Below are 18,419 nucleotides of genomic sequence, written 5' to 3' on the forward strand. Positions count from 1 at the left end.
TTCTCCTCCTCTTGCCTCCAGTATTTACAGCAAATCACATTAAAATACATTAAGATAAACAATCACAAAACGACAGCAGAACTGAACAGTCATGTTGTCCCCTTTGTTTTACATCTATGACCCCACTGCCCCCAGACATCTTCATAGTAATTTCAACAAGGACTGAGCTAAAATAAAAGCATATACAAATTTCCTTCTTCATTTTCTTTTCGTTTAAAGTATATCATCCTCTCTGGTTTATTATTTAATTTTTTTAATGTTTATTTATTTTGAGAGAGAGAGATAGACAGCAGGGAAGGAGCAGAGAGGGAGGGAGAGAGTGAGCATCCCAAACAGGCTCTGCACAGAGCCTGATTCGAAACTTGAACTCACGAATTGTGAGATCATGACCTGAGCCAAAATAAAGAGTCAGACGTTTAACTGACCCAGCCACCCAGGTGGCCCTCCAGTTCATTATTAAGTGTCTTCTGTGTTTTATGGTATTAATAACATATTTAATACTAAGCGAAGGCAAGAGTCCTTCAGTGAGAAAACCTAGAAGTAAATGATGGGTTGGTAGGAAAAGTATGAGGAGATAAGACACTATTTGATCAATTTTATGTGCTTTTCATATTTTAAGAGCAGCATAGACTGAAAGTGGAACTCTGACAGGTATTGTTCCCCATTGTTCGAAGTCTAAGCAAAATAAATGCTAAACTCTCACAGAGAAACAGCTGCTTTGCCATTAAAAAATTGCCATTTTATTTTACAATAAGTGACCTTAGGCATTACTCAAAACATTTTTTGTTTCTGAGTAAATGTGTTCACAATCAAACTATATTAACTAGAATTCTAATTTATCTAATTATTCTATGAATTCTAAATTATTAGAAGAGTTTTACCAGGGAAAATGAAAAATTGTTATCAAAATGATAATACAGAAGCATAGCAAGATTTGGAAATATCTCTCGAATTATGTTTACAAAAACATTGTATAAGCTCTATATAATTTTAAGGCTGTGAGTTTATATTTTCTTTTACTACATATATGGCACCCATTAACCAAGATGCTGATTAACCCATGTTCAAACCTGTCGCTTAAATGCAGAACTGACAGGAAATTTATTACATATCATTGTGTCTGGTCACCAAAAGAACAACTTCTTTAATTGTCTGATAACATAAGGGTTGTTTGAACATGAAATCAAGACTCCTCTCTTAAGTTATCTGGAATAGTGAAATGCTTTCTTTCCAATTACGATGCAGAATGTATTCAATTTAAAAACAGAGTTTTCATGTTTATTATTCCCAGAAGACAGAATAAAACTATTTTTGCTCAGAGAAGCTGGGATGCTGATCATCCATCAAGTACCTTATCTTACAACAGTGCTGAAAACAGCTTAATTATGTAATGCATTGCAAGCCATGAAGCTCAGGTACTTTCAGCAAAGCTGGTCTAAAGAAGATCTCGAAAATATGCATGTTATGACCCATGTAGAGAAAGAACCCTTTGCAAAGGTTTAAGACCATTTGCAAAACAGCAATAAAAGTCTACCTATATGCATGAAAACACATTTTGAGTATCTTTCAAATAAAATTATGGCAGTAACTGCTTGTTTGTGACGTGCATATTTTTTCAGCATTTATTCTTTACAATCTAACAAGCATTTAGTGAACACCTACTGTGTGCTACGTACTGTGTTAAACTTGGAAAAAATAAGAGGACACAAAAGACTTTTAGGGATTTTACCTATCTATGGAGTAGGAGGCATATAGATGTTTAGTTGCAATGTTATCTAATATGTATAGGGATAGAGGCCTCAGCTACGGAATTGAAGAATGACCTGGTGTACCAGAGGAAGACTGATCAACAGGTGCCAGGAGCCACTGAGTCATGATCTTGGGGAGTTTACCAGCCTCTGTCAGGCAGATATAAAATTAGGTCAGGTCATTAATCTGTAAGTGACTGCTGACTGATTACATGTTAACTATATATTTGAGTTAGTAAAATGCAGTATGACACACTGGTTAAGGTACTGATTTCTGCATAAGACTGGTGTTTTTAATTAACTGTGTTCTTAGACATGTACTTAACCTCACTGCTCAGCTTTAAGTCCCACAGCTTTTCAGTGAATATAATATTATCAACATGTAAGATTATTGTTGTGACTAAATGAGATAATGCACAGACAGCAGTCTCAACGTTGTCTGACCTTTTGAGATTAAAAAAATCAGCTATTATCACAAAAAATAAGATAAAATATGTATGCTTCCTCTCTTTCTTTCTCTCAAAATAAATTAAGATTAAAAAAAAAACAATGAAGTTTATTTATGCTTTCTACTAACAATGGGTATTTGGACTATTTATTTCCAGTCTTGCCTATTTTTAATAAGCATTCATGTGTAAATCTTGCAATATATGTGTGCATACATTTCTATCAGTATTCACCTAGGAGAAAACTGCTAATTCCCAGAAGTTTGCTTTCAACCTTAGCAGCATGCCAATCTTAACTCAGAATGAAGTCTGTTGTATACAGGCTCTAATTCAATTTCTTGTGTCTTAAAAAACTTTTTTTTTTTAATCTTTATTTATTTTTGAGAGAGAGAGAGAGAGAGAGAGAGAGACAGAGTGCAAGTGGAGGAGGAACAGAGAGAGAGAGGGAGACACAGAATTCGACGTGGGCTCCAGGCTCTGAGCTGTCAGCACAGAGACGGACTCAGGGCTCCCACTCATGAATCGTGAGACCCTGACCTGAGCTGAAGTCAGATGCCGAACCAACTGAGCTACCCAGGCATCCTTAATTTCTGGTGTCTTTTAAGATTTTAAAGAAACATGTCTTTTAAGAAACATGTTTCTGTACAGATGGACTTTTTTTGGTTACAGAGTCCTGGTCTATCTTTAAAAACTGACTTATTTTGCTATACTCTCTGGCATGAAAGAGTGCAGTATGCATGGGGACCAGTACCAGCTCCCACTTGTAATAGTCTTTTTATCCAAATTCAGCTATTCAGAATGCAATCAATTATTGCAATGTCCTTTTACTGGTGACTTCTGTTTTTGTTTGGATTGAGAGAAGGGTGGTGGATGCTTAGTTTCCTTGGCTGTGTGGCTCCTGTAGTCCCATGTTGAGGACCAATGATGGGCCAGGTTAGCTCAACTCTCCACTGTCATTTGGGGGGCCGTCAGGCTGGCTTCAGTTTTTCAGGCCAAGTGTCTGTGCTTCATACTTGTGTTTAATCTTTTCCTACCAAATCTTCAAATAGTGAAATGTTTTCATTAGGTTTCAACAGTAGTTTTTGTTTTTGCATTTCTGTACCCATTTTTGGCAATCATTGATGGGAAATTGGGAAATGACTGTCCAGATATCGATAGTCTGATGCCGTATTTTACTCAGAAGTTCTGGCTTTACCCTCCTTAATTAGAGAAAAATCCAAACAGCCTCAGTATGTAACTACAATTTATTTCAGAGTTAAAGCTATTGCTCACAATAGCTCTTGAGGTCTACCCTACCTATTATACAGAAAAGAAAAGATTTTAATATTTTTTTTCATTTCAAGACAAATGAGAAAAAGTTTTGTCAAGAAAGTCACATATTTACAACAATGAAAGCAATCTCTGTTAAAATAAACTAATTGTAGGTAGCACTCTAGGTCAGAAAAACTCCTGCACGTGAGTACAAATTTACTTAGTGCTGCTGAATTTATACAAATTCTGGCTTTTCTGTCATAGAAATTTTCCATTTTAAAATAATTTTAACAAGGGAAGAATGTTTTCATTTTCTAAATGTCCTTTGATATAAGAAGTATATTAAACATATACGTTTTAATGCACCTGGCTTAACTTAAAATATGTCAGAAATGTAATTACTATGCAAATTTTCCTATGATTTTCCAAATCGTCTTTAATTATGAGTCATAGGAATAAACAAAAAAAATCAGGCTTCAGTGGTATAAAGGTGTGGCCTTCACTGTGGATAAGAACCCGGCCAGGCTTATTGCCTCCTTAACAGAATATCAACCCTACCGCTAGCCCACATCATCTTTAGAAATACCAATATTCTCGGGGCACCTGGGTGGCTCAGTCAGTTAAGCATCAGACTTCAGTTCAGGTCATGATCTCGCAGTTCACGAGCTTGAGCCCTGTGTTGGGCTCTGTGCTGACAGCTCAAAGCCTGGAACCTGCTTCAGATTCTGTCTCTGTCTCTGTTTCTGTCTCTGTCTCTCTCTGCCCCTCACAACTCACACTGTCTGTCTGTCTGTCTCTCTCCCACTCTCTCATAAGTAAATAAACATTAAAATATAGTTTAAAAAAAAAAGGAATACAATTATTTTGATCAGTGACTCTGGAGTGCTCTTATCAGATGGTAGATTGTTTTCTAGCTCCTAATACATCTTGTAAAGAAAACTGCCATTTAAAAAATAATAACTAATAAATTAGTATTTAAAGAAATAACACTAACATGAGCTAAGCTGAAACCAAGCACTCTTCTACACATTTTGCATATATTTACACGTTTCATGTTCACAAAAACTGAGAGATAAGTACTTTTTTTCCCATTTCACAGATGCTGAATTTGAGGCAGATAGAAAGATCTTGTGGTAGCCCAAGATCAGGTTCTCCCATCTGGGGTTTCCATACCAATTTCCTTCGTGTCCCATTTACTTGACACTAAGTGGGGCTGTGTGGCTCTGTGTAGCCCCCAGATGAAAGAATGCAGTTCGGAGAAGCAGAGCAGGGCCTCTTCTCTCTCATGCTTATGCTTCTTGGGAATGCAGAGCAGGAAGGAGGTAACCCCCTGCCCCTTACTCTGACCTAGAGGCAGGTGCACATGTATTCTGCAGCCTCACCTGCCCACAGGATATGTAACAGGTGGGACAAAGCTCTTTGCCCCTTTTAGCTTCCAAATGGTACACATATAAACAACAGAAACTAAACAATAACAAAGCATATTACAGACATTCCAGACCATACTCCAATCCTAACCTAGGTCTACTTCTTGAATTTCACTCTTCCAGCAAGACTTTGAGGGAAAGAGAGACTCTTGGGAATGGGTAGGACTAAAGATGCCCGTTCTTCCTGTTGTTTGGTTTTGTCATAGCATCCAAAGTTTGGTGATTTGTTTTTAAATCATATAAAGTTGTTTTTTCAGGTTCAAAGATGACTGTATTGTCAAGTGAAGGAAGCAGAGCTGAGAAGTCTATATACTGTACGATTCTAACTAATGACATTCTGGAAAAGGCAAGACTATGAAGACAGTAAAAAGTCAATGGTTGCCAAGGATAGGAGAGAGGGAGGGAGGCCGAGGCAGAGCACAGAGGATTTTCAGGGCAGTGAAGCTACCCTAACTGATACCATAATGATGGATACATGTCATTATGCACTTGCCCTAATGCCCAGAACATACAGCACCAAGAGTGAACCCTGATGTAAGCTATGGCTTTGCGTGATTATGATGTGTTAATGCGGGTTCATAAACTATCATACATGTGCCACTCTGGGGGCGGGGGGATGTTGATAATGGGAGAGGCTAAATGTGTGGGGGCAGAGCTATATGGGAAATCTGTGACCTTCTGCTCAATTTTTCTGTGAACCTACAACTCCTCTAAAAAATGAAGTATTTTTAAGTTTTTTTAAGTGTCATAAACCTTACAAGCTACCTTGTATCTCTTACTGTCACTTTCCCAGCCATACTAATTAAATGCACATGTTGGGGAGGAGAGAGAAGTCTTCAAGTCACAGAAGGTTCCTAAAATAAAGCGAAAGGGTTCTATTTCTTTTCATTTAGCTATGTTATGTATTTGTATTTATATTTATATGTATAAAGTATTCACTGTATATCTACTATGTGCTAGGAATGCTTGTGGTCTGAGAATATAGTAATAAGCAGAGCAGAATGAGATTATATCCTGGTAAGGCAGATATAGTAAAGCAATGAATACAAGAGGCAGGGGCACTTGGGTGGCTCAGTTGATTTGGTGCCTTGGGAGAACACCATTAAAGCCTGTTTTAGATTATTTAAAGAGAAGCAAGCCCTTTCCTTTCAGTGAATAAACAGAAAATAAAAAGAAAAATGGGATTTGCAGATAGGGCAAAAAGATTCAAGTTATAGATAGAAGTCAAATTTCTTTTCCTATAAAAGGGGGTATAAATACAATAGTTCACATAGTTGTTGTGAAGTGAAAATTAAGTATGGCAATGTTCACAAGGGAGATGGCCTCTTGTCCATTTTAACATCCTATCATTGAATATACACATAGGGGACTCAATAAATGCATGTTAAATGCAACGATGCATAAATGACAGGAGCAAAATTTATGTAAAATATTACAGACATGTTGGGGCACCTGGGTGGGTTAGTAGATTAGGCATCCAACTCTGGAATTCAGTTCAGGTCATGATCTCATGATTCATGAGATCAAGCCCTGCATCAGGTGCTGAGTTGACAGTGTGGAGCCTGCTTGGGATTCTTTCTTCCTCTCTCTCTGCCCCTCCCCTTGTTCCCTCTCACACACATGTTCTCTCTCACACACGTTTGTTTTATTCCCTTTATGTCAAAATAAACATTAAAGGAAATAAAACAAAAAAAATATCACAGACATGCTTCTTATTACTATTATTATGTGATGTTATTAAGTAGGAATATTGAGGAGAGAGACGAAATTGTAAAGAGGGATTCCTCTGTGTAACCGGAAAGTACAAAAAAAGGTTTTTTTAGAAAATATAGCTTCTTAAAGTAAAGAGACTCATGACATTAGGTCATTGTAACTTTTGTCAAACTAAATACCTGGGATTGTGCTCATAGAGTATCTTTTTGGCTTAATTTTTATTGAATTGATTCAATTAATGCTTATGAATTATGCAAAAATAATTTACTCAAAACTTCGAATCTGTTTCAGTCAGTCAGAGGAAGCATATTATTGATTATATTTGTCTGGCCTGCTAGCAAGCACTTACTGTGTATTTTAGTTAGATAAAGAATTTTCCAGTTTACTTCATTAACAGTACACCGGACATTCACTGATTAGGCTATATTTTAATGTATCAGAATACCATATTTTATGTATTAGTTCTATTGTTGCATAAACTTACCACAAAGGTACCTGGATGGCTCAGTTGGTTAAGTGTCTGGCTCTTGATATTAGCTCAGGTCATGATTTCTCAGTTCATGAGATCGAGCCCCACTTCATGCACTGTGTTGACAGCACTGCTTGGGTTTTTCTCTCTCTCTCTCTGCCCTTTCCCCACTTGTGCTCTCCCTCTCTCTCTCTCAAAATATACTTTTTTTTTTTTCAAATTAGCTAACATACAGTGTAGCCTTGGCTTTAAGAATAGAACCAAGTGATTCATCTCTTAGATAAGATACCCAGCCCTCATTCTGAAAAGTACCCTTCTTAATGCCCATCACCTATTTAGACAAAGAAATACTCTGTGACACATAAAATGGTACACACTATAGTTACTATAATCAAAGACCTTTAAACAATAAAACTCCAATTTTAGTCATGGTCACTAAGCTGCATACCTCTTCAGTCAACTACAGTCGTGCCTACATTATGATTTAAAAAAAATGAAATATGATAAAATAACTTTATCAGAGATATTAAACTGAACATATTTGATCATTGGTGGTTCAGAAGGAATTCTATGAGGTCTCTTTAAAGAAAACCACAGGCTCAAAATGGCATTACTTAGGTTAAGTTCCAAGTCAGTAAACCTAGACTTGTTACCTAATTACCTACTCTTTCACCCACCCCAGGAACTAACCTTTAACCAGTTAACATGGGGATTTCTTGGTCAATACTAGGCAATTTATTGATAGACTCCTTTCATTTCCCTTGGGAGGGTGACCTTGCCTAAAACAGTGGGTTCTTTGTTAATAATTTTCCTTTTTTCTTTTCCTTCTCTACCTTTAGAAACCTTTCCTTCTCTGTAGCCCTCTGAAGCTCCCCTCTACTTGAATTATCCCCAATTCATGAATAGATAAATAAAGCCAATTAGAGCTTCAGAATGTACCTGGTTGAATATTTGTTATATAACGCAGGTCTCAGGGGGCATCATTAGAAACAAATGATCCCCTCAGAGCTCACATGCGGAAGAGACGTGAACACTGTCAAGTCTCATGTCAGCCACCTACGACAACGTAATGCATAAACTCTACTTATATCAAGACTGAAGTTATTCTACACTTCTGCCAGCAGTCAGTGGGAAATTAAAAAAGAAAAGCAAAGACCACTCAAGAATTTACTGGAAGTTTCAGAATGAAGATTTTTAGACTAAAAGATCAAATTTTATTTTATTATCATTTATTACTTTTTTTTGAGAGACAGAGAGAGTGCACAAGAGGTATGAAAGTGGAGTAGGGGCAGAGGAAGAGAGAGACAGAATCTTAAGCAGGCTCCAAACCCAGTGCAGAGCCTGATGTGGGCTCAATCTCAGGACTTTGAGATCATGATGTGAATTGAAATCAAGAGTTGGATGTTTAACCCGACTGAGCCACTCAGGTGCCCCATCAAATTTTAAATGCAAAACAAAATCAAATGCCATTTTATTGTAAAGGAGTTTGAGGATATTAACATTTAAAGGGTTTGAAAAGAATCAGTTACAATTAATGCATTGCTTCCTATCAAGAATGCCATATTCTTCCTTACAGAGCTCTTAAAACAAAACAAAAAAGAGTATTCATAATAAAAGGGCACTTGATAATTTCCAACATGTGTTTAAGGAAGTGATTTAAAATAATGGTAATCTCACAAGTGCAATGGAAATATTCCTTAAAATGCTGCACTATTTCTAGTTTGGGGGATCAACCTTTCCCACAAAAACAAGCAAACATGCAAAGCAAAAACTTTAAAAAGTATCAAAGAATTCACAAGGTAGTGAGGAATTGCTAGCTCAAGTTCAGAATAGAGTAGAAATCAGAACTGGAGAGGTAAGCTGCATACCTGAGCACTTAGTCACGACTACCCTCAAGGACATGTTGGTTGCCTTTTGTATTAGCACTTTCCTGTGTGCAGTCACCAGGAGCACAAAGGTGAATAAGCCAAACATCCTAGTTTGTCCAATATATTTTAAGGACATGTCAGTAGTAAATGTACCTGAAATATTAAAATATTCCCTTCTTTTGGCTCTGGATTCATAAAAGATGAAAGGCATAACAGATGCCTAAAAAGAATGGGAAGCTCAACACAGGAATGTCCAGTTTATACAAGGGCAGGTTGAATTCACTTGCAGTTTTGCAAATGAAAAATAAAAGTCAAGTCAAAATATGGCATGGGATAAAATCTCTCTGAACCATGGGAGTGGCCCAGAACATTACCCTGGTCAAAGGCTACTATTTCACTTGAATATTTAACTTGAAATGGCAGACCTTCTGATCAAAGTATCAAATTTTCTGGCCCTGAATAAATGGTTAGTATCATCATTAGTGTCCTTGACCATAGTGGAAATTAGGAAAACTCAGAAAATGCTCTGAAGGAAACTATTCTAAATTATTCAGTGTTTATCATTAATTACATACATTAAGAAGGCAGAGGATAAAATCACCCATAACCTTCACACCTAGATGGATTTGATCTAATGAGAAATGTATTGGTTCCTGCAGAATAGATGAGATTTGTGTTCCTTACATTTGCAGAAAATTATTTTTCATGACCTAGCAGTCCATTGTTTCTCTTTGCTTCTCCTTACAAGCTCTATCAATAAAACAAGGGTCTCTTGAGACCCAACAAGAAGAAGAGACATCATCAGACAACTAATTTTGCTAACATCACAAAGCAGACGGCCTTATCACATTGGCTACAAAGAATCTAGTAAGTACAAAATAAATCAGGTCATGTTGGAAACTTTGTAAAGTTGGCACTGAAAATATATCATTGAATATTAATGCCTATTTTATACCAGGAGCTTAGTTCTTTCCAGTTTCAGAGTTACTCTTGCTGCTATTAAGTTAGTTATTTATAAGGAGATACAGAGAAAGATGAACTCTCCAAGGTCCCAATGAATGTCATTTAAGATTATGGTCTTGGCTATCTGTACTTGTATGGGCTTCTCCAATGTTGGTAGTTTAGTTTCTCAGGCTGTAGAAGGGCATATCAAGACAAAACTAGTGGTTGTTAGTCCTTCCTTGGTAATAGACAGTATTTTGAGAAAAATAGACATATTCATGTATTTGTACAATTACGCATATAATTTCAGAGAGTTCGTGGATGCCTTGGGCTCATGTATGAGCCCCCTTATAGCTCTAAGACACCAGGCTGAGAACTTCTGGACCAGGCAGTCTAAGAATCCTCCCAGTTCTAGGGACACCTGCCTCTGTACACTAAACTCCCTTGTAGGCCTGGACAGAAATAGGTTGAATCTCTTAGAGCAAAGTGCCCAAACACTTTGGAAACCCTATAGCTAATCTAACAATGAAGTCATATGAATTTATTTTAAAAACAGACAATGAGTGAAGGTATGCAACATTTTCTTTCCCCCTACTAATCTTTCCTTTTTGGAGGCTATGAAAAAAACTAATGCACAACCATGGCCCATCTTTGAAATGGAGGTCACTGAAGACATTCGTATTTCTTTAATTTTGTGAAGATGTATGACTTCTAGTTGGAGCAGCAGAGATGAAGACCCACTTTTGCTCCTGATCTCATGTCACTGTCCCCAAAAACTTCATTAAGGCTTAAGCATCTTTATTCCTAAAATAATAAAGTGGTCTATTTATTTCTCTGAAGATTGCGAAGATGGTGGCTGAAGTATATAAACTACCTAATAAGAGGGGTGCCTGGGTGGCTCAGTTGGTTGAGCGTCCGAGTTCAGCTCAGGTCATGATCTCACGGTTCGTGGGTTTGAGCCCCGTGTTGGGCTCTGTGCTGATAGCTAGCTCAGGGCCCGGAGCCTGCTTCAGATTCTCTCTCACCCTATCATGCTCATGCTGTCTCTCTCTCTCTCAGAAATAAATGAAAACATTAAAAATAAAATAAAATAAGAGGACCAGACTCCTTAGTTTCTGTATAAATGGTAACTGTCATCTGAGAAGTGATTATAATATGTCATTGTTTCTCAAACATTAATCATGTATCTCTATTTTTGCACAGAGTCACAGAGAATGCATTTAATTTTTTTCTTTAGATTGCACTTTTTCTTTAAAAATAGCCTTTGCCAAAATAATATTAACCTAAAGTTAACAAGTTGAGTGTGCTTGTTATGTTTTTTCCCAACATTAAAATAAAGTAATATCTATTAAAAATGTTCAAGTCATTGTGGTGGAGTTTAAAAATTATTTTAGAGGTGTCTGGGTGGCTCAGTCAGTTAAGCATCTGGCTCTTGATTTCAGCTCAGGTCATGATCTCATGGTTCCTGAGTTAGAGCCCCGCTTAGGGCTCTGTGCTGACAGAGAGGAGCGTCCTTGAGATTCTCTCCCTACCCGTCTCTCTTTCTGCGCCTCCCTCGCTCACTCCCCATATCTCCTAAAAATAAATAAATACACTTTTAAAAAATTATTTTAAAAAACATACTTTGGCAAACATGTTGCTATAACAAGCCATGAATGCTTTCCTTAAATTAGATCAAATCTGGGTTTATTATTTTCACTGGCCAAAAGCAAGACTTGAGAAAAGGTGGTCTGAGTTTTGATGGTGGAAAGGGAAGAAGGAATGCCCCCGAGGAAACGAAGTGGCAGTGCCTTGGGCATCCGATGTTCAGCCTGGGATTTACAGTCACTGAGGACTGGGCGCATGGGAGTAGGAAGGAGGCCAGGACAGAGACACATGAATTTTAAAGACTGATGTTACTGATCTCAGGTTCAGAGCTGGGTTATCTTGTGTCCTTCCTACCATGTAAAAGTTGCACCTCTATTCAGTGGCTGCAGTAGTCTATGGCTGGCAGAAATTAATAGCTAATTCATCATTTAAAAAATAGAAATAATAACATAAGGCAGGAGTGGTCAGGACATTAGCTTGGAAGGCAGAAAAATTGGCTATCTACTGCTGATTTACTGAAGCAAATCTTTCGTAATGTACCCGTTTGTTTGTTTATTTATTTGTTTTGAGAGCACAAGTGGGATCTAAGAAAGGGCACAGAAAGAGAGAGAGAGAGAAAGAGAGAGAGAATCTCAAGCAGGCTCTTTGCTGTCAGCACAGACCCCAACATGGGGCTTGATCTCATGAACTGAACCTTGAAGTCATGACCTGACCCAAAATCAAGAGTCTGATGCCTAAACTGAACCATCAAGGTACCCCTAATGCAACTGTAATTTCCTGAAGGATTTGTAAAACCATTAAACAACTGCTATCTTTTATCCAATATTGCCCTTGGAACTGCCCACTGCAGTCCTCTTCCAGCATGTTCCTATATAGACAGTAAACAAATAAGTCAAACAAACGATGATGAAAATAAGTGACATCACATGAAAGCCAGATTATTAAAATTCAAGAGGTGCAACTTTCATTAACCTAAAAAGTGCATGCTTGCTCTCTCTCTCTCTCTTATACGTGCATGTACGTGCACCACATACATGCCCCTAATGTACCTAACAATTACTCTGAGCTACATGCTGTAGAAACAAAGAGGCATCTATCATTCAACAAATCTCTTTTTAGCTCCAGCTCAGTCCCAGACACTTGCTGAAGTGACTGGGGATAGAGAGGTCAACAGCAATCAGAAGAACAAAATGAGCACTAAAGAGAAGCCCCGTATATTTCAGTTTGAACAAAAAACAGTTATTAATCACCTGTGATATGATGCAAATTATGGCTTTTTCTTTATCTCAGTTGTTTTTTTCCATCTAATGGGGGCACACAGATCTGGATTTGAATTCTGATTTTGCCTGTTAAGTCTATATCGACTTGTATTTTACTAAACTTTGTACTCACTGATTTCCTCATTCCTAAAGTAGTAGCAAAATATTCTCGACGATATAAAGTTAGGCACTCCCTAACAAGTGTGAAGTTAGGGTTCTTCTGCTCTGGTTACTATTTTAGGCATTTGTGAAAAACAGCGAACAAGACAGACACACCCTACAGTCCAACCACATGGGTGAGCGAGTGCGAACTTAACTGCTGTAGTTATCAAATGATGAAGCTGTAGTTATCAAATGATGAAGCTCTGAATGGGCATCAGACTGAGGAATGCATGTGCTTTAACAAAACAAAACAAAACAAAATAAATGGCAGGCATTAAATGACTAAGTGGCTATCTGGTAAAATAACAAGCATTTTCAATTACGTGTTTAGAAAGATAAGTAACTGCTGTTGCAGAAGTTAAACAGAGGAAGTTATGGTACCAACCAGGGCTAACCAAAGGTAGCCTCACTCAACATATAAGTTCTCCTAATCATACAACATACAAGTAAAATGACTTTATACATGGAAAAAGCAAAATATGTTAAAAAAAAAAACAGAAAAAATCCAGATCAGATGGTGTCACAACTATTTAAGCAAAAGCATCTATGAACACTCACTCTAGAAGCAACATAGAAGAGCTGAGGTAGACCCAGAGGTATATACACCTCAGCGCCCTGACTCATAATGAGACACCAAGGTTTGGTATCAATCTAATGTCTCAAGAAGAACACAATTGTATCAAACACCATTTTAACTCTGGTTACCTATGCTATCCCTATGCCATGGCTCACAATCAACATATATTTGCTTATCCAAACTCAAATGAAAAATAACAGAGGTGCCCTTGTCCTTTTATGGTTGATTTAAAGACATTGCTTGGCTTTACATTTCACAAATGATAGTTAAAAATATATATTAAACTGTACTTATGAAAAAATTAAATATCCTTAGCCTAAGTTGCCATTTAGCAGATAACGTATAGGTAGTTAAATGCTTTGCCTTTGAATTTTTACATTTTTGCTTGCTTATAAGAAAATGTCAGGAAATTATGAATTTTAGAGCGGGCTGCTCTCAGTCTGGTGCTGTGGGGTAGAAGGGAAAAGTGGAAATGGAGACGGGGCCTCCATGTGAAGGGTAGGTTATGTATGGAAAGGATATGGATGAAATGTGTCTAAAAGCATAATTTCTTATGGCTATCTTTACATAGCCTAAAAAAGTAAAGCAAAGGAAGAACAAAGAAAATTATGTTTCCTTATGTTTGGAACTGCTTACGGATTCCTGGTAATGAAGCCCTTGGGACACCCTGCCTCCACTTTCTGAATTACCCATCCCATCGTTACACTGACATCCTTCCCTCTTCACAGCCAGCCTGCACCTGCTCACAGGAGCCGATTTTGAAATTTCCAGGAATTTTGAGAATTAGCACATTAGTAACTTAAATAAACCAAAGTGGGAATTGGTAAATATTTTTTTTCTCTTGAAGCCACTTACCACCACTGCTTATTTATCTCAAGTACATGAAGATACAGAACACATCTTTGTTGTTTTACAATTGTTCATGTGATGCTTAGTCTAGTATCTGCTCCATGGTGAATGCATACAAGGTAGATAAGTCAGACAGAGTTATCCCATGTTTGCTCACTCTACCAAAAATAAATAAGCATTTAAATTCAATAATTCATTCAAAATCTATATATTACCCTTAAAATCGTAACTACTCAGCCTCGCAAAAATCTCCAATTGGTTTAGTGTCTCTATTCCACTATTTCCATAATTCCCTTATAAGGAGGAGATGCACAGGAATAAATTATATATAGAAAAGAAAGAAGAGCAAAACATCAATTTTATTTTATATTTGTAATGTTTTTTAATGTTTGTTTATTTTGAGAGAGAGAGAGCACGCAGGAGGGGAGGAGGGGCAGATAGAGACACACACAGAATCTGAGGGAGGTTCCTGGCTCTAAGCTGTTAGCACACAGAGCCTGACATGGGTCTCGAACCCATGAACCGCAGGACCATGCGCTAAGCCAAAATCGGATACTTAACCGACTGAGCTACCTAGATGCCCCTAAAACATGACTTTTATAACATCTCTGGGAACTCAGTCTACTTCATGGCAGGACATTTCCCAGCAGGGCAACAAACCTGCTCACAGCACATGAGTTTAAATAGGATAAAGAATCTATTTTCTGAGCAGAATTTTGGGGAGCTATAGGTTTGAAGTTGCCTTTTGGCTTCCTGCTATTAAAATCCACCATAGTGTAGGAATAAAGAATGCAGTGGTTTTGGCTAAAAGACTGTTGTGACTCATTTCGTGGAGACTTTGGAAGCCTGAGAACTGTATGCCACCAGAGTCCTTGCAAATCAGGGTGAGGTCGGCAGGGCACTGCATTAAGTAACGGTGAATGAGGAACACGCAACATTAGAGGTGATTCTTAATAACAGTGTTCAATAAATGTTAGTCAGTGCTACTTTTTCCACTAAAAGCCTCCTCTCTTATCTGCCTGTTTTGACCCAATATCACTTCAAGACCCTATCAAACAAAGATGACAGATTCCAAGGTCCTGCTTCTACGAGAGGTAGCTTCTTTAATCTTTGTCTCTTCCCCAGGATGGCAGATGGCTGCCTTATATCCACTCATAAAAACACTTTACTCTAATGTCAAACAAAGATGCCAGTCATATCTGCTGAACTCTAAGATCTTATGTCAAGATGAGAAATTCCTTGAGGGCAGTGTCTTGCATTTCCCCTTGTTACCAAAGGGGGGAAAAAAAAACACTTACCTAAGAAGTAAGGACTCGGATAAAAATTCACATCTATAAACACATAAACATTTTGAAATGTTCAGCACTTGAAATGCTCTGACAGGCATTTGTAGTTCTTGAAAATATTGCTTTCCAATGCAGTGGCACCATGAAGGAAAACATAAACACAGTTAAAGATAATGGCAGACCTGACATCTCTATTTAGGAATCCTAAAGGCATTCTCTTACCTGTTTAATCCTCTTTGCTTTTTAAAAATAAATTTCCTAAAAAAATATTTGCCTTATTGATGTACACATTTTTTAATTTAAAAAGACAATGTTAAAATATATTTTAGTTAATATAATGGAACCCAATTATATGGATACATGAATCACCCTTATACACAGATATAAAACATCTCACGTCAGATAATTTCTAAGTAGGATGTCTTCTTAGATACATATATAAAACATCTGTATTGATCTTACTTCAGAGTGAGAAAATAAAAGTAAAAGACGAGGTTTATAAGTATTCTACAAAATCAATCCCAGGTGACAAGCATAATCCCCAGAAGGTTCCATGATCCAAGAAGTGGGGTAAGAGAACTGAATACATTTTGATCATATATGTATATGATATATATGATATACATATATCATATATATATATATATACACACACATTTTTTAAAATATATATTTCTTAGGTTTTGCTTGCCTTTTAAAAGTTTCTCAGGGAAGGGATGAATGGGTGGCTCACTCAGTTAAGCGTCCGACTTTGGCTCAGGTCGTGATCTCACGGGTTTGCAAGTTCTAGCCCTGTCTCAGTCTCTGTGATGACAGCTTGGAGCCTGGAGCCTGTTTCAGATTCTGTGTCTCCTTCTCTCTCTGCCCCTCCACTGCTTGCTCGCTCTCTCTCGCTCTCTCTCTCGTTGTCTCTCTCTCTCTCAAAAATAAACATTAAAAACTTTTTAAAAAAAAGTTTCTCAGGAAAACAACAGATTCCTATTTTGTTTACAGGACTTCTTATATCTCTTTGCCCTCTCGAATTCACATAACCCATTTTTTCAGATGCCTTATTTCCTTCTCTACCTTCCATTTCCATACAATATTGAAGATAAATCTTATCGATAAGGCCCAACCTAGACATGATCAAAGTCATTGAAAGACTAGTAACCACTCGTTTGGTGGCACAGGGAGAAGTGAGTATTCCAACTTCAACTTTCTAGGTCTATTTTCTTCAGTTATAAACATACAACATCTAGCATTTGTGAACTTCCCTCATCCTCTTCTTTACTTCTCCCCCCGCCCCGCCCCCCAAATCCCAGTTGTGGAGAGCACTAGTAAACAAAGTATAATTTGTCACCTGTAATATAGAGGAAAATGAGAGGTTTCATACCACAACACACTTCATTAGACAAGTCTCTTTTCCGAGATCATTGTATTCTTAGGTTTTCTTTTTTCTCCTACAGTTCTAAAACTTCAAAATACCTGCCTCCTCCTTCTGGATTTTTTCTTTCTCTGTCCTCATCTCCCTCTCATTCTCAGCTTGGAATCAGACCACTAAAGGGACAAAAGGCCAGCGTTGCCATTCATTATGACTGTGTGTCCTCGGACCAGTTATTTAATCTCTCAAATATTTGATTTCTCTATCCTCAGTAACTTGAATTCTTTTTTCTTACTGAACAATTACTATGTATCAATACAATTCTAACTTTTTAAATAAATATTCATTCATTCCTCACAAACAGCCTAAGAGGTAGGTATATTGACAGCTACTACTCCCACCCTTTATATTACGGAGATGAAATCTGAGATGCAGTGAATTTAACGGTTTCCCGATGCAGCTTCTAAGAGGCAGCACCAAGACCCAAACTTGTGTATCTAAGTCCAGGAGCCAAGTTCATAACTCTTCTTATATTGAAAGACATAGATCTATAAAAGGTGCTAAGAATCATATCTAGCTCATATATGTTTATTATATAAAGCCCTATGTACTCCCTGGCACATATTATTTGTCAATTGCTTCTATAATTTATTATTATTTTTAATTCTTATTTTTTACTTACTACTCCTCCAGGCATATAAAAGACCAGTATCATCCACAAAAGATCCTCCAATGCCATATTTGTTCTGCAGCATCAAACAAGGGCCTATTCTACAAACTGGAAGGTCCACTATGTCATTTTATATACGGGGTTACACATGGTGCTGAGTTAAGTAGTAACAAAGCCCAATTTGCTTTCATGTTTGAGTCCATCCAGCAGCTGCTCAGTCAGCTGACTCCAATCCAGCAGTGTGGCTCAAAGTGCACCGTACGTCAGCAGGATGCCACAAAGGGGTCTGAGTTCATGGGCATGAGGCACAAGATGCTCCTGAATAAGACAGGATGTTACATGAATCCATCTTGTCCTATGATCTGTAGTCTTTCCATACCCTGTTCCTCCCCACACAATGCGCTATAGCCAGGTGCGTCTCTTGCCTTGGCCACTGTACACGCATGATTTAGTCCAGACTCTGGACTTATGCTCATGTTGCTCTTCCAATCATCCCAATCCTCCGTCTGCTCCTATCAATAGCTCTTTTCAACTCTCTTTTTACTTTTTCCGACGCTGCCACTGTTTTTCCAATAATATGTATGATAGTGCAAAATGGAGCAAGTATTGCTCAAGATAACAGCTCAGGGATATTTGCTAGTACAAGTTCAGAGTTCAATGTCTCATTCTTTTTTTTTTTCCTCCCCTAAAACCAAATGTAACTGTATGTGTGTACGTATGCACATTTATATGATATAAAATGCAATATACAACACAAAACACACACATGGAATTTTACACATACTGTTATAAAATCTGTTCTTGC

General features: G+C 37.5%; 1 protein-coding gene across 1 annotated transcript in view; it reads right to left on the minus strand.

Moving 5' to 3' along the window:
* Positions 1-18,419, minus strand: part of ANO3 (anoctamin 3) — a 398,246-nt gene that overhangs the window by 130,575 nt on the left and 249,252 nt on the right. The gene's annotated exons all lie outside the window — the stretch shown is intronic.

Source organism: Hyaena hyaena, unplaced genomic scaffold (genome assembly GCF_003009895.1).
Source record: "Hyaena hyaena isolate Hyena2069 unplaced genomic scaffold, ASM300989v1 scaffold_753, whole genome shotgun sequence".
In the NCBI taxonomy this organism is placed as follows: Eukaryota; Metazoa; Chordata; class Mammalia; order Carnivora; family Hyaenidae; genus Hyaena; species Hyaena hyaena.